Raw genomic sequence first — 18,704 nt, forward strand, 5'->3', positions numbered from 1 at the left:
CTGCTGCAAATCACAGGCAATGGGAGTGGAGAGCGGTAGCTCTCTCGGCAGTGCATGAGCATGTGGTTCTACTGAGTAGCTGGGACTACAGCTTTAGCATTGTATGTTCGTTGCATGAGCAACCTGCCCTGCGCCTGATCGATCCACCAGCAGCACTGCATGTTATGCTTGTTATATTCAAGAGAATATGGTATTTTTAAAATTAATTACAGAAAGTATGAAAGATAAAGAGGAGATTGGTAGTTATACGTGATGAAACAGATAGTTTGAAGATAGGGTTTTATAATGTAGGAAGTGACTGTATTGTAGTAGTAAGGGGCAAACATCTGTAATATCACAAAGGAGGAGACCAGGAGAAAGTGTGACGCTTCTGGGGATGAAGAGGAATCCAGTTTATATAACGTTATGATAAGTAATCAAATTGAATCAGAATCAGTATCTGACTATTAATATCAGAAACTAATTCTAACCAAATGAATGAAAAATAATGTTAGGTAAGAAGATAAATTTGTTGTTAACTAGAAGGTACTGAAATCAGATTTAAGCAAATTAGATACCAATTAAATAACAATAAAATATGATCTGCAAACTGAAACTAGTGAAATAAGAAGCCAGTTCACAAGTGATCTTATGGTTAGTTTAATGCAATATACAGACGAAAAGAGTAGGAAGAGAGTATTAAACAGTTGCAATAGGAGTTTGTAGGTCTATGGAGGGAATTTCAGAAGAGATGAATGGATCAAGTATTGACTTACAGAAGGAACAAACGGAGACTTTCCATTAAGTGAAGTATGAAGTTGTGGAACTGACGACTACATGTGAAACGGCATATAAGAAACAATCTGAAGTGACTGAAACTGTATCTCATAATTTAAGTCAAATGAAATCTGATGTTACTGAGCAGATTGAGGCTGTGGAAAACATATATGTGCAAACCAAATTGATGAGCATCATCGTAGTGTAGAAACCTATTTTAATTAAACTCACAAGGCATAGTGAAATCATACAGAAAGTGTGAAAACGAAGTGTTGTGTCTTTATTACAGACAGCTTTCGGTAAAATTAATCAATGCATACGCCAACAATTTCAAAAAGCCAAAGAATAACGGTTAAATGGGTTTACAGTTGTCAGGTGAGGAATAACATTGCATAATTTCACGTATTATCATGCTGTTGCGGATAGAGATCCTTTAATTTCTCGAGGTCCTTGCAGAGGATATCCCCAAATTCATGGATGGAAGACCATACGATTAGACTTATGCTGGGCAACTTATGTGCTTGATCTCAGCGAGTCCTTATGACCCAGGACAATTTTAAAACGCCTGAAGCTTTAAAGGAAGCCATAAAAAATCGTTTTTGATCAGAAGGTGCACAAGGCAGATTAAGGAGAGTAAACAAATAAATATGGAGTACTTCGGCCATATATCGAAATGTACATGATGTTGGCTAAATACCTGCATCGTCTTTGCCGTGCCTAGCAACTTGTATGTGCAATCCTGAGTATACTTCTATACCAACTGAGAGCAAAATTCATTGGGCTGGTCTTCAGTGATAAAACAAAGCTTATTTTTTGATAACCTTGATCAGCATTATTATAGTGATGTAGAATGCTAGTAAGAATTGAATTTATGTTATAAATAACATGTAATTATTCAAAACTGTGACTACACAACTAGTTAGTTTTTTGTTTCATTAGTGGAACAGCAGAACTTTGACAGGGAAGGGTGCCTTCGAATCCGCAAGAACTCAAAAACAATACCAACTAGACAGCTCCGTCTACTCAGTAGCTACCCGTTGAAAGAAGATACCACAAGCACCGAATTCGTTGCGTTGTCATTATACCTTAACCATAAGAATAAAACCATTATGAGTTTCTAATTTTGTAAAGCTGAGTTTTGTACATACGTTTGACATGTTAACATGTATGTATGAGATGTGTCCACTGAAAGGGCGGAAAGTGGGGTAGGCTTTGCCATACGCAATAAATTGGCATGTTCACTAACAGAACTCCCAAAAGGTATCAGTGACAGAATAATAACACTCAGACTTCACCTGGCATCCAAGAAATATCTTCACTTGATCAATGTATACGCACCTACATTGCCATCTCCGGATGAAGAGAAGAACAAGTTCTACCAAGACCTCCGACATGTCCTTAGGGATATTCCCTCTGCAGATAAACTTCTGTTACTTGGTGATTTTAATGCTCGTGTTGGGAATGATTTCAGTGCTTGGAATGGAGTCCTCGGTCGCCATGGGATTGGAAAATGCAACTCGAATGGTTTGGATCTTCTAACTCTATGTGCCGAGTTTGAACTCTGTCTGACAAATACATATTTTCGTCTGCCTGAAAAATATAAAACGACATGGATACATCCGCGATCTAAACACTGGCACCTTCTGGATTATGTGATAGTACGGAAAAAAGATCTTGGTGACGTACTAGTCACACGTGCAATGAGAGGCGCTCAGGGATGGACAGACCATCGACTCGTGAGGTCCAAATTAAAGATAACTTTGAAGGCACCACGCCGAGCTTCACACAAAATACCAACAAAATTGTCCTGCAAAATCTTGGCCAATGATCAGACTATGAGAGCAAAACTGGATGAAAAATTTGGTGTCGATGGCCTTTTGATATCTGAATCTGCCCCTGTAGATGAACAGTGGAGTGCATACGCTATCAGACTGCGTGACTGTGCGTCAGAAGTCTTGGGAAAGCCTCAGAAGAAGCACCAGGACTGGTTTGACGACTCAGATCCAGGGATCAGAAAGCTAATTAATGATTTCAGAACCTCTCTTCGCACTCCCGATGATAACAAGCGTAGAGCAGCGCATTACAATCTGAAAGTGAAGGTACGTGCCCTCAAAGACAGTTGGTGGGCAAATAAAGCAAATGAAAAACAGTTATATGCCGACACACACCAAACGGGCAGATTCTTTGAGTCCCTGAAAACTTTGGTCCAAGAGTTGGGAAGATAGCACCAGTCTATAACAAAGACAAAAGTTGTCGGCTGACGCAACAGAGTGACATCCTGTCTCGGTGGGCGTAAATGACGTTCTTAATCCCGACCATCAGACAACCGATATTCCATACATAGAAGCACTTGAAGACCTGCCAGTTGAGGAACAACTTGCGGATGCCCCTTCCTACGATGAATTCATTTCAGCACTGGCTAAGCTGAAAAATGACAAAACAGCAGGATTATATAACTTGCCATCAGAGCTATATAAATATGGGGGGCCAAACATCAAGAAACCATTGTTTGCTCTGATCTTAAGGATCTGGGAGTATGAAATGATTCCACAAGACTGGAAAGATGCTTGTATTTCCAAGATCTATAAAGGCAAGGGTGACATATCAGACTGCAGCTCCCACAGGGGCATTTCTCTTCTCTCAGCAGCGGGAAAAGTCCTTGCCCACATAATTATCACCCGGTTAACACACTTTGCAGAAAAACTGCTACCAGAGACCCAGTGTGGCTTTCGCCCAAACAGAGGCACAGTGGATGCCATATTTGTTGTCAAACAAATGCAAGAGAAAAGCTTAGAGCAACATCGGCCTTTGTTCATGTGCTTTGTAGACCTGGAAAAAGTTTTTGATCGTGTCCCACGGGAAGCTCTCTGGATCATACTAAAGAAAACTGGGTGCCCTGACAAAATAGTCAGTTTGATTCGGCAGTTTCATGAAAACATGATGGCAAAAATTCGCCATGAGGACAAGCTCTCAGAACAGTTTCCCGTGACATGTGGTGTAAAACAAGGCTGTGTTCTGGCTCCCACACTCTTCTCACTTTACTTCGCAGTTGTTATGAGAGACGCGACCAAAGCCTGTAGTAATCAAATTAGTCTCGACACAAGGACAGACAAAAGTGTCTTCAACATTTCTCGCTTCAGAACAAAAAGTCGCGTAACCAAACTATCCATCTTAGAGATTCTCTACGCGGATCATGTATGCATGAAGGCTAATTCTTGCGAAACTCTTCAGACTTACATAAATCTGCTAAATGCCTCCTGCAGAAGATTTGGCTTAGCCATTAGCATCACTAAGACGCAAGTTCTCAAACAGCCACTTAGAGGTCTTAATGCAGATGACTCCAGTATTGAGATAAATAACAAACCCTTGCAAAATGTGTCAAATTTCAAATACCTGGGAAGCCAAATTAGAAGTGACAACAGCCTGACAACGGAAATCGCAGCCCGTATAGCCAGCGCAGCCTCAGCCTTCGGTAAGCTTAATGACCGAGTATGGAAATCACATGATCTCAAACTACAAATAAAAATTGCAGTCTACAAAGCAGTAGTATTATCCACCTTACTCTATGCCTCGGAAACCTGGTGCTGTTATAAAGCTGACATTAAGAAGCTAGATAAATTTCATCTTCGATGTCTGAGATCAATTCTGCGCATCAAATGGGAAGACCGTGTCCCAAACACGGAGATTTTGCGCCGCGTGAACCTGGCTGATATTGAAGCTTTAATAATAAAACATCAACTGAGATGGAGTGGTCACATAGTACGCATGGATGACAGTAGGCTACCTAAAGCGGTGTTCTACTCGCAGCTTTCGTGCGGGAAGAGGAGGAAAGGTGGCCAACACCTGCGATATAAAGACACCATTAAACGCCACCTTGCAGCCTGTGGCATTCCAAGCAACCGTTGGGAGGAGCTAGCACTGCGCCGATCGGAGTGGCGATCAACTGTACATACAGGGTGTTTCAAAAATGACCGGTATATTTGAAACGGCAATAAAAACTAAACGAGCAGCGATAGAAATACACCGTTTGTTGCAATATGCTTGGGACAACAGTACATTTTTAGGCAGACAAACTTTCGAAATTACAGTAGTTACAATTTTCAACAACAGATGGCGCTGCGGTCTGGGAAACTCTATAGTACGATATTTTCCACATATCCACCATGCGTAGCAATAATATGGCGTAGTCTCTGAATGAAATTACCCGAAACCTTTGACAACGTGTCTGGCGGAATGGCTTCACATGCAGATGAGATGTACTGCTTCAGCTGTTCAATTGTTTCTGGATTCTGGCGGTACACCTGGTCTTTCAAGTGTCCCCACAGAAAGAAGTCACAGGGGTTCATGTCTGGCGAATAGGGAGGCCAATCCACGCCGCCTCCTGTATGTTTCGGATAGCCCAAAGCAATCACACGATCATCGAAATATTCATTCAGGAAATTAAAGACGTTGGCCGTGCGATGTGGCCGGGCACCATCTTGCATAAACCACGAGGCGTTCGCAGTGTCGTCTAAGGCAGGTTTGTACCGCCACAAATTCCGGAAGAATGTCCAGATAGCGTGATGCAGTAATCGTTTCGGATCTGAAAAATGGGCCAATGATTCCTTTGGAAGAAATGGCGGCCCAGACCAGTACTTTTTGAGGATGCAGGGACGATGGGACTGCAACATGGGGCTTTTCGGTTCCCCCTATGCGCCAGTACTGTTTATTGACGAAGCCGTCCAGGTAAAAATAAGGTTCGTCAGTAAACCAAATGCTGCCCACATGCATATCGCCGTCATCAATCCTGTGCACTATATCGTTAGCGAATGTCTCTCGTGCAGCAATGGTAGCGGCGCTGAGGGGTTGCCGCGTTTGAATTTTGTATGGATAGAGGTGTAAACTCTGGCGCATGAGACGATACGTGGACGTTGGCGTCATTTGGACCGCAGCTGCAACACGGCGAACGGAAACCCGAGGCCGCTGTTGGATCACCTGCTGCACTAGCTGCGCGTTGCCCTCTGTGGTTGCCTTACGCGGTCGCCCTACCTTTCCAGCACGTTCATCCGTCACGTTCCCAGTGCGTTGAAATTTTTCAAACAGATCCTTTATTGTATCGATTTTCGGTCCTTTGGTTACATTAAACCCCCGTTGAAAACTTCGTCTTGTTGCAACAACACTGTGTTCTAGGCGGTGGAATTCCAACACCAGACAAATCCTCTGTTCTAAGGAATAAACCATGTTGTCTACAGCACACGTGCACGTTGTGAACAGCACATGCTTACAGCAGAAAGACGACGTACAGAATGGCGCACCCACAGACTGCGTTGTCTTCTATATCTTTCACATCACTTGCAGCGCCATCTGTTGTTGAAAATTGTAACTACTGTAATTTCGAAAGTTTGTCCGCATGAAAATGTACTGTTGTCCCAAGCATATTGCAACAAACGGTGTATTTCTATCGCTGCTCGTTTAGGTTTTATTGCCGTTTCAAATATACCGGTCATTTTTGAAACACCCTGTAAGAGCATCGAACAATTCGAGCAAAAGCGTCTAATGAACCTGGATGCTAAAAGAGAGCTCCGAAAATCTCAGCTCAAGCCTGTCTACACGTATACTTACAACTCTGCTGGTCAACTTCACTGTGCTTCATGCAACAGGATATTCAAAGCGAAATTCGGATTCGCGAGCTACATCCGAGCCTACCACAACAAGGACAGAGAAGACTGACGGAGTCGCTGTCGCCGGACACGGCGAGGAGGACATCATCATCATCATGAAATGTGTACCTCGTGCGTGCATATATGATGTACCTGTCTTGTTATTAAAACTGTGCTAAGGCAGTGTTTATTTGAAATCTGTTAGTATCAGTATTATGATTTAGGAAGACTTTTGGAAAGCTCATATTGGAAAACCTTCACTCTAAATGGAAACATTGTTCAAGCGGCACTGTGTGTGTCTGGAAAGGTGCCAGAAGATCTCTTGATGTAGAATATTCCGTAGTCTAGTGATTCAATAGAAAGGTTATTTTACGAAAACGATACAAAGTTTAATGGGAGGAAACTTTAAAGCTAAAGAGGACAAGAAATGTACTCGAAATTGCGGAAATGATGTAACTCGATCTGCACAGTGTCTGCGAGACAATGAACCGAATTTACACGTTACACCAGCGGTCGGCTCAACCGCGTCGCCCATACCAGCAGTTCTCCACAGTCCCAACACAAACTTCCGTATGTCACCCTGTATCTACATTCTGTACTCATGCAACTGCCGTGATCCCCGCACATGGAGAGACTTATGATTATTGTTGGGCATTTTTATTGGCAAGAAAAGCTATATTGTAGTGCCAGGGTTCTTACGATGTGGCGTGCAATGTGCGTCGAGCATTCATACAGGTACTGCTGCGGTCGACAGCTGCATGAAACACAAGATATTTACTCGCAGTTGCATTTCATACAGCTGTCGATAGCAGCCGTACCTGTTCCTTCACATATGCTTGCAAGCCTGTAGATCATTAGAGAGTACGTCGTAGAAACACAGGTACTGCTGTATAGTAAAAGGGGACAGTGAAAACAACTCTTTACTAATTCGACATTTTGATTAGTATCTCAGAGGTGAAAGAATTTACAGCCTCTGAAGCGGTGGTTAACTCTGGTGCACTGGATTTAGGTCAGTTTTTCATGAAGAAGTTTAAATGGCTTAAAAAGACAGTGCTGTCGTTTGTACTGTGCTCAAGACGAGCAATTTAATTCAGACATATATGATCATAAGTTAAAATGGGCGTATAAAGGAAAAGAACAATTTAATTATTTCCTAAACTCTAATAAAATGAATAAAAATGCTTTTCAGAGACAGCAACTGACAACGAGAGTCAGGCTTTAACTTCTGTGATGAAGATAAATTACACCTGCGAGTAATCCAATTAGTTTTTAGTTGAATTTCATGGACACGAATCACTAAATTCCAATAAAGCACTGAACTAAATTGAGTATTTAAAAATGTAGTATACCAATTAAAGATCGACCAATAATACATTGAAAGCTACCTGAGGAAAGATGGGAGGACACTATGAAGAGAGAGCTATTGGAATCTGAATCCAGAGTGAGAGATGATTGATTTTTATAACGAAACAAACGAAGTCCATAACATCAGCGGAGTGGCACCTACTACTAAAAACTTATATTAAAAGAGTCGTGATCCTCCTGGCAACAATGGTTATTAACATAACAAGTAGGAGGTAGTCAAGTATGCAGGGAAGCAGTTAATCTAGGAGAGTGCGGAGCGGTTACAGAAAAATACAAAGTGATGAAATACTTCGATGATGCTAGTGAGCTATTGCTGGTGGAGCCTGTTTACTATTTGTCACGGCTACAGTAACCTATGTTGTTTGTGAACATAAATAGAATGGAAGAACGCGCAGTACTGCATTGAGATAATGAAATAAATATTTCAAGTTGCCCTTTCTTTGAGCGTCTAAAGACTAAGGGCGATGTGGTTGTTTTATTGGTGGATTGTTGTCCGAAACAAGGTGTAATCACAGGAAACGTAGTGCTGACTAGTGAACAAATGTTAGTTTTCATGAGCTCAGATAGACAAGAAATAGTTCATGATATCCAAATTATAGCAAAATAGGTTGCACCTATATTGCTTGGAGTGGATAGGCTATCGACATACCGTGGAAGTATGAACACCAGAGAATATAACTGGAAAAGTAAGAGAAACTGGACGGTTTTAGGAAAAGACGATTATGTTCAAGGAAGTGACCTCAAAAAATAAGGATTTATAAAGAGTTTTGAGTGTGAGTTAAGGACTATGTACCATTTTTCATTAGGACTTATCCTATATGGAATGGAAAATGAATGGAAAATGTGGTAAAAAGGCCTCAGTATGAGAACATTACAAAAGGGTATCACCGAACTGATAAGCACTTGTTATAAGATTCCAATACTGGCAGTAAGGAAACCAAGTGGGCATATACACCTGGTGTCAGATGCCAGCATGTTATTAAAATCTTAATAAGAGAGGGGAGTCTGGCCATTATCAGTAGATCTTACTGTCATGGGGTTGCAAGGAGTAAAACGCTTACAAACATTGGATTTTATTGTGAGCTGTCGCCAGTTTGTGATTGTGGCTATATATAGTACATATGCTTCGTCATTATCAGCATTTTAAGGTTTCACCAACTGGGCTACATTTATCTATAAGAGTTTTTATTTGCGTGTTAGACCAAATGACAGAAGAAAATTTAACAAGTAATTTAGTTTAATAGATGGATGACATTCCCATCACTACTGAAGGATGGGAATAACCCCTCCAATTTTTAGAACAACTTCTAACATGATTGGAAGAACAGGAAATAACAGTATGTAAATCTCACTTCGACAGGACTCAGCTGCGGTTTTTGGGACTCACTGTGACCGCTGAAGTGATTTAAGCTAATATGAATAAGTTGCAGGCAACAAAAATCTTCTGTCGACTTTCATCGAAAGACAGGCTCACAACTTTTTTTGGTTTAATCAGGTTTTTCCCGCATTTTGCAGACACTTAAGTTTTTAATAGTGAGGCATTATTAAACTTTACTCCACAGAGGACAATTGGAATTGAGGTAAAGTATGTGAGAAAGATTTCCTGAATATAAAGGAGAGCTTAGTTAGTGCCAAGTTATTGGATCTTCCTCATCTAGATAAGGACATGCACCTTGTATTTGATGTTAGGCAGCATAGGATCAGTTGTGGAATGTTCCAAGAGAATCGTGGCTTTTGCAAGTAGAATGTTAGTGAATGCAGAAAAGAGCTATTCTGGCTGTATACATAGTTCAGGCATTTAGGAAATTGACGTATTTGTTCTTGTGCAGTGTTACTGACCATAAACCACTAGCATAATTTAATAACTGTTGCCTATTCAATCATAAATCAGTTAAGGGTAGTGGGGCAAGGGTCGTTCTGTGCCTCTTTGTTAGTGCAGACTGCACACATTCAGGAGCGGTCTTGATTGATTTATGACTCCCTCCCTTCCCCTTAAACTATTGATCTTCTATGTGCTTTATAACAAATTGAGGGCTTATTTATTTCTCCCTGGGGATAATCTGACCTTCCACTGCTCCTCCTCCACCTCACCTACCCTCTGGAAATCACCAACCCAACCCTTCTCATCATCATTACAAGCACAATTTCAGACATGAGTTGTTTGAATAGCCCCTTTCCACTCTATCAATATGGTTGACCAATTAATTAAAAAATACAAATTAAGTATAGCTTCGCCCTCAGACAAATCCAGCAGCTCCTCCCCTTCCCCACCCGGAATTGGGCGGGAAAAAGACTCAGTTGACTGTCTATTCCGAGGAAAAACACTTGCAACGTATAAAATATTGTTTAAACAATTTCTAGTAGATAAGGGAATTAGTATAATATTGTTTACTTAAGCAATTTAATGGATACAAGGCGGTATATAGAATATAGGTTACTTATTTATTTAAATAATTTGGCAGGAAATCGATTGCAGTGTATGGAATATTGTTTTGACAATTTCTGATAGACAAGGCAATGTGTGGAATATCGTTTATTTGAAAAATTTATGGAATACAAGGTAGTGTTTGGAATAAAGTTTATTTCTTTATTTAAAGAATTTTTCTGGACATAGACTGCAGTGTATAGAATGCAGTTTAGTTAAACATTTTGTGGATGATAAGACAGTGTGAAATATTTAAACAACTGCAGCGCTTTTTTATTCTAATTGCACTATGAATACCATCATGAAATCGACATCAACATAAACTCGTCACACCTAATTGGACTGTTAAAAATCTCTTGATCCATCTTCATGAGATGCAGCACTACACCCACTGCCAGGCCCATGACTGCTGTCGGCTGCCACACTGCCAGCCGCCTCACATATCACTATGCACATAGTGCCAGCTAGTGTGGTGCAGAGACCAGAAGTTGTGCTTATCCCCAACGAAATGTCAGGTGGCGGAAACCCTTTGATATTGATACGTGAGAAATTCCTGTCAAAACACATACTCTCCTTCTCTCCCCCTATCACTCACAGAAGTGGGCACTTCTAGTTTGTGTGAAGAAACGTATGCAAACACAATTTGAGCTCCCAACTACTCCTCCCTTCCATTCCCCTACCCTGACCCCTCACCACTCATACAGATCTGTCATTGGTAGTCGCTAAATCCCTTTCCTCTCACATTTCCAATGCTATGGAAACCTGTGGTGGATGAAATAAAGATATTCAAGAAGAAGTAGGTAGTGTCTGTTTTGTGCCACACTAACCCCACCTTTGTCCTGAACAAGAGAGTGGATACATGGTAAACCCCCAACTGCGAATATCTTGGAAATATTCCCTCACTCTATCAGATTATCTGACTAATTAATTAAATCGATACCCTTCCTGTGCGACAGTTTTTGCTTTCATCCTGTTGGTGGATACTGGGACTGGTACATTTAGTAGGATTCGATACCACAACTTCCTTGTTTCCAAACCCTACTGTATATCTTCCATTGCCTCTTTTTGGCAGATATTGACACAGATAGTACATTTGGCAGGATGTCCATTATGATGGAGATAGCTGAAAATTTGTAATTTCGGATCAGTTGCACGAAATGTACCTAAACAATCTGTGAAAGCGTTGGATTCATATGTGTACTCGCAGGACAGTTATTGGAAACATTAAACTGCCCAACTGGTAATTTTACATCTCAATTGGACGTGGTGCTGTATCAAATGATAGTTGGAATTTAAAATTTCCGCGTGAATTTTTATCTTTAGGTTTGTGAAGTTCCAAACCACTACAGGTCTGATAAGCGTATTTTGTAAAGCACTACAAATTCCCTAAGTTTGTTCGCTCAGGTAACTAGGATGAAGAAGGAGGAGGAGAGGGTCTACCATATGATAGGATGTAAAAGCAATAAGTACCCCTACAAGTTAAGTGCACTGCAATGTATTTATAAGCACTAAACCACTATTCTAGTAGTTGTAACGGATAGATGCCTGATATCACCGAATACACTTGTACATACAGCCCATTTACCTCCCAGATGTTCACACATGTTGTGCGCATCCCCTCCTCATACATTGCCAGCACCAGCTGCGACTGCAGCTACAGTCGTAAGCCAGTGTGCACTGCCTCATCCATGGAGGGCATCCAGAGACGACTGGAGTGATAGGTATTTGGACATTCTCAATACATCCAGAGCCAACACTTGGCAGTGATTGACACTGAACTGTTCGATTTTCCATGGTGGATACATGCAGCAGACACGATTTCGGAGGAAGCCCAAAGAATATGGAGTATTAGTTCACTATTCAGCTATCCAGAGGACGCCGTTGCTGAAACGTGTTGCAATGGCTGTGGTCAAGAATAGATTACACAGCCGATCAGAACACTTCTTTTTACCTACTACTCCTGCAAAACCTAAGCCGGAAAAGTTAATTCGTTCCAGCCACTGGCTACCCCCACCCCATGTATCCAGTATGCCAAATGGTGTCATCCTAGGAAACTAGATACATACTTTTTTTTTTTTTGTCATCAGTCTACTGACTGGTTTGATGCGGCCCGCCACGAATTCATTTCCTGTGCTAACCTCTTCATCTCAGAGTAGCACTTGCAACCTACGTCCTCAATTATTTGCTTGACGTATTCCAATCTCGGTCTTCCTCTACAGTTTTTGCCTTCTACAGCTCCCTCTCGAACCATGGAAGTCATTCCCTCATGTCTTAGCATATGTCCTGTCATCCTGTCCCTTCTCCTTATCAGTGTTTTCCACATATTCCTTTCCTCTCCGATTCTGCGTAGAACCTCCTCATTCCTTACCTTATCAGTCCACCTAATTTTCAACATTCGTCTACACCACCACATCACAAATGCTTCGATTCTCTTCTGTTCCGGTTTTCCCACAGTCCATGTTTCACTACCATACAAAGCTGTACTCCAGACGTACATCCTCAGAAATTTCTTCCTCAAATTAAAGCCAGTATTTGATATTAGTAGACTTCTCTTGGCCAGAAATGCCTTTTTTGCCATAGTGAGTCTGCTTTTGATGTCCTCCTTGCTCCGTCCGTCATTGGTTATTTTACTGCCTAGGTAGCAGAATTCCTTAACTTCATTGACTTCGTGACCATCTATCCTGATGTTATGTTTCTCACTGTTCTCATTCTACTACTTCTCATTACCTTCGTCTTTCTCCGATTTACTCTCAAACCATACTGTGTACTCATTAGACTGTTCATTCCGTTCATCAGATCATTTAATTCTACTTCACTTTCACTGAGGATAGCAATGTCATCAGCGAATCGTATCATTGATATCCTTTCACCTTGTATTTTAATTCCACTCCTGAACCTTTCTTTTATTTCCATCATTGCTTCCTCGATGTACAGATTGAAGAGTAGGGGCGCAAGGCTACAGCCTTGTCTTACACCCTTCTTAATACGAGCACTTCGTTCTTGATCGTCCACTCTTATTATTCCCTCTTGGTTGTTGTACATATTGTATATGACCCGTCTCTCCCTATAGCTTACACCTACTTTTTTCAGAATCTCGAACAGCTTGCACCATTTGATATTGTCGAACGCTTTTTCCAGGTCGACAAAACCTATGAAAGTGTCTTCATTTTTCTTTAGCCTTGCTTCCATTATTAGCCGTAACGTCAGAATTGCCTCTCTCGTCTCTTTACTTTTCCTGAAGCCAAACTGATCGTCACCTAGCGCATGCTCAATTTTCTCTTCCATTCTTCTGTATATTATTCTTGTAAACAGCTTCGATGCATGAGTTGTTAAGCTGATTGTGCGATAATTCTCGCATTTGTCAGCTCTTGCCGTCTTCAGAATTGTGTGGATGACGCTATACCGAAAGTCAGATGGTATGTCGCCAGACTCATATATTCTACACACCAACGTGAATAGTCGTTTTGTTGCCACTTCCCATAATGATTTTAGAAATTCTGATGGAATGTTATCTACCCCTTCTGCCTTATTTGACCATAAGTCCTCCAAAGCTCTTTTAAATTCCGATTCTAATACTGGGTCCCCTATCTCTTCTAAATCGACTCCTGTTTCTTCTTCTATCACATCAGACAAATATTCACCCTCATAGAGGCTTTCAGTGTATTCTTTCCACCTATCTGCTCTCTCCTCTGCATTTAACAGTGGAATTCCCGTTGCACTCTTAATGTTACCACCGTTGCTTTTAATGTCACCAAAGGTTGTTTTGACTTTCCTGTATGCTGAGTCTGTCCTTCCGACAATCATATCTTTTTCGATGTCTTCACATTTTTCCTACAGCCATTTCGTCTTACCTTCCCTGCACTTTCTATTTATTTCATTCCTCAGCGACTTGTATTTCTGTATTCCTGATTTTCCCGGAACATATTTGTACTTCCTCCTTTCATCAATCAACTGAAGTATTTCTTCTGTTACCCATGGTTTATTCGCAGCTACCTTCTTTGCATCTATGTTTTCCTTCCCAACTTCTGTGATGGCCCTTTTTAGAGATGTGCATTCCTCTTCAACTGTACTGCCTACTGCGCTATTCCTTATTGCTGTATCTATAGAGTTAGAGAACTTCAAACGTATCTCGTCATTCCTTAGTACTTCCGTATCCCACTTCTTTGCGTATTGATTCTTCCTGACTAATGTCTTTAACTTCAGCCTTCTCTTCATCACTACTATATTGTGATCTGAGTCTATATCTGCTCCTGGGTACACCTGACAATCCAGTATCTGATTTCGGAATCTCTGTCTGACCATGATGTAATCTAATTGAAATCTTCCCGTATCTCCCGGCCTTTTCCAAGTATGCCTCCTCCTCTTGTGATTCTTGAACAGGGTATTCGCTATTACTAGCTGAAACTTGTTACAGAACTCAATTAGTCTTTCTCCTCTTTCATTCCTTGTTCCAAGCCCATATTCTCCTGTAACCTTTTCTTCTACTCCTTCAACTACAACTGCATTCCAGCCGCCCATGACTATTAGATTTTCGTCCCCCTTTACATACTGCATTACCCTTTCGATATCCTCATACACTTTCTCTATCTGTTCATCTTCAGCTTGCGACGTCGGCATGTATACCTGAACTATCGTTGTCGGTGTTGGTCTGCTGTCGATTCTGATTAGAACAACCCGGTCACTGAACTGTTCACAGTAACACACCCTCTGCCCTACCTTCCTATTCATAACGAATCCTACACCTGTTATACCATTTTCTGCTGCTGTTGATATTACACGATACTCATCTGACCAGAAATCCTTGTCTTCCTTCCACTTCACTTCAATGACCCCTACTATATCTAGATTAAGCCTTTGCATTTCCCTTTTCAGAGTTTCTAGTTTCCCTACCACGTTCAAGCTTCTGACATTCCACGCCCCGACTCGTAGAACGTTATCCTTTCGTTGATTATTCAATCTTTTTCTCATGGTAACCTCCCCCTTGGCAGTCCCCTTCCGAAGATTCGAATGGGGGACTATTCAGGAATCTTTTGCCAATGGAGAGAACATCATGATACTTCTTCAATTACAGGCCACATGTCCTGTGGATACACGTTACGTGTCTTTAATGCAGTGGTTTCCATTGCCTTCTGCATCCTCATGTCGTTGATCATTGCTGACTCTTCCGCCTTTAGGGGCAATTTCCCACCCCTAGGTTAAGAGAGTGCCCTGAACCTCTATCCGCTCCTCCGCCCTTTTTGACAAGGCTGTTTGCAGAATGAGGCTGACTTCTTATGCCGGAAGTCTTCGGCCGCCAATGCTGCTTATTTATCAAAATTTAGGCAGTTTCGGGGATCGAACCCGCGACCGAAGGCGTATTGATTATGAATCAAAGACGCACCCCTATATCACGGGTACATACTTTTCAATGAAATTTTAATAAAATATTACGATTGCACCACATTCTGATGACATTCGCAAGTGCAACACACTACCGTATGGAATAGTGACCCAAAAATGAACAATAAGTTGTTTTATTTCATGTCTATGGTCTCAGACTTGTAGGTCATAAGTCTAAGACCTTTCAGATGCGAAATAAAAGAAACGTATTCTGATGACATTCGACAATGAGCAAAGTATCGCAAATACCTCCTTCTGATGGCTATGGCTCTGGAAATATCAATATCTGTATCCTTCTTATAATGGGACATATTTTTCCATATAAAGCCTATCATCCCCCTTGAAGCTACTGGTGCGTTGAAATCGAAATTTCGTACATGATATCCATAGCTCCCTTACGACCAGATATAATCATTTTCTTTGTACATGTCGGAATACTGACCACAATAACTTTACACCCTAACACATATTTTATGTCAGCCAATTACAGAGAATCTATTACACATCCGCCACTAAGTAAAATACTTCGCCAATAACTGAATGCTGAGCAATACTGAGCAAAATACTTGATGGGTGGACATGTTCCATTTGAATTTCTTGTGTGGTACATGTTGGTCTTAGGAAGAGAGATGTAATCTTCTTATACGCAACCAGCTGTTAAAAACACGATCGGAACAACTTCGATAATGTCAGAAAAATGCATTTGCGCTAGGTTTTGATAACTATACTACATGTACAAGCGATTTAGAATACCTGGCGAGAAGTGATGTCGTGATTTCATGGGAAGAAGTGACATAAAATCGATAAAATTGCGGAAATTGAGGGGAAAATACGTGTAAACTGATGGAAAACACGCCAAAATGCCGGAAATTGTGGGGGTGGGAGGGGAGGGGGGGGTTCTTGCATGTCTTCTGCTTGGTGCAGCAAAATTCTTGTAGATCGGAACGAGTATGTTGCAACAAGAGGAATTCTAGAAGATGTTGACATGGAAGCACTGGGAACCAGGGAAGCAGTGATTTTTCGTGGACAGCGATAAGATTATTGAACATGGGTTACCAGCAGATATAATATACACGATGTGTAAATAAAGTTTCAAGACTGGTCTCGGATCACAAAATTTATTGAATACTTTCATACAGCGGACTAAAATTCTTCAAAATAGGTGCATTGAGAATCCACACACCCCTGCCAACTATATTTCCCTGGAACTCCTTAACCGGAATGCTGTTGAAAACCCTCGTTGAATCCTTTTGGACCAATGTGACACTGTCAAACCGCTTCAATTTCAGGTCTCTCTTCATCCGAGGGAACAAAAAGAAGTCACTGGGGGCGAGATCGGGGCTATAGGGTGGATGTGGCAGCGTTGACACATTTAACCGGGTCACAACTTCAGTGACGGCGAAGCAGGTGTGAACGGTCGCATTATCATTGTATCGTCCTCAAACCCACTTCACCTGCAATCACTCTGATGCTGAGACGTCGGTCTCTGTTCAAAACTTGACGCACTTTCGCAAGATTTTCTTCAGTTCTGCTCGTTGAAGGTCTACCAGGGTGTTCATCATCCTCAAAGTCTTCGTGGCCATTTTGGAACCTCTTGTGCCACATGAAAACCATGGCACGTGACACAGCATAATCTTTACAGGCCTCCTGAATCGTTTCGAACGTTTCTGTACCTGTCTTGTTCAGTTTTCCACAAAATTTGATCGAACATCGCTGCTTCAAGAGGCGCTGCATTTTCGACGCTCCGATTTCTCGACGATGCGAAACAGACACTCCATACACTCATGATGTTTTCACGTCAGCGTTTCGCCGGTAAATGCCGATGCTTGGCTCGCTTAGCACCTCCCCCCCTCCCCCCCCCCCCCCCACCACCACCACTTGGAGCAGGTGGTGTGACCGGTCTGTGCGCGCACCGCTACTCAGGCAAAAATCAGTCTTGAAACTTTATTTACACACCCTGTGTCTGTATGTGTCGGATCACAAGCCCAGGTGTGACTCGAAAGTTATCGGCAACCATGTAATAGATTTTTACGAAGTTTCATTAGCTAAAGAGCGTTGTGTTAGAAGTTTGTAGATCACAACATACATCCTGTGCAAGACTGTTTAGGTGTTTTTTTAGCCCTAACAAACAGTATTTACAGTGTGCTTCTCGGTACTTTTTACCAATCCCAACCATGCAGTGTCAGCTAACAAATATCTTACTTACCTTAGAGAATAACTGCTCCATGGTTTTAACAACATTTCGCTGTATGTCTATTGAGCTGATAGGGATACATGCAAGTTACTGCTGTCTTTGCTGGTTTCCTGGAAAAGAGAACCATCTGTCTCTAAATTGATATGTATCTGCATTAAAGGATGATAGAAACTGGGTGGAATGATCGGCTGAGAGGGGTTTTATGATTTAATGGTAGGCTGTTGAAGCATTCTAGAGAGACAGAGATGTTGTGACAGGGAGTTCTCTGGGAGTGCATTTGTTATGTGGTAGAAATTGCATTCGACTCATATACAACAGTGTGTTCTGTGAGTAGCTTATAGCGCTATCTACTTGCAGTTGTTAACTGCAACTTCTCCATACCACAGCAAGTGGGAGACTTCCAACACATATGTAATGAATCATGTGCATTTCAGCACCCTCCTCTAGTTGAATGAAGATTAATGCAAAGTACTCCTATTCTCTGTCACATCTTGTACATATATCGAGTCTTTAGTTACATAACTGCAGTGATTCTAAGTTAGTGACAGTTTGAGACATACTGCAATCCTTGTGTATATTGTACACCTTTTCTTAACAACCATTGTGTGTGTGTGTGTGTGTGTGTGTGTGTGTGTGTGTGTGTGTGTGTGTGGAAGAGAGTGTGTTCTGTTCATCGAGTTAGTGCTGCATAGCGTGTAATTTCACATATTAAACAACGCTGCCATGTGTTTGCGTTTATGCTCTATGGTCATTTCTCTCTTCCTAGCAGCTTCTCGGTATGGAATCCAGACACTACAGCACTTCTGACTGGAGCTTCAGCATTCATAACTCAAACATTTCTTCATCTTCTTCTTCTTACTCGTCCGTTATATCACTACAACACCTCAAATGTATCACGATTGTATGTACTATACACCAATAAGGTGCGCTAAACTCCTTAGCACGC

General features: G+C 41.5%; 1 protein-coding gene across 1 annotated transcript in view; it reads right to left on the reverse strand.

The window, feature by feature from the left end:
* Window positions 1-18,704, reverse strand: part of LOC126199431 (zinc finger protein 628-like) — a 197,915-nt gene that overhangs the window by 74,529 nt on the left and 104,682 nt on the right. The gene's annotated exons all lie outside the window — the stretch shown is intronic.

This window comes from Schistocerca nitens, chromosome 8 (assembly GCF_023898315.1).
Source record: "Schistocerca nitens isolate TAMUIC-IGC-003100 chromosome 8, iqSchNite1.1, whole genome shotgun sequence".
NCBI lineage: Eukaryota > Metazoa > Arthropoda > Insecta > Orthoptera > Acrididae > Schistocerca > Schistocerca nitens.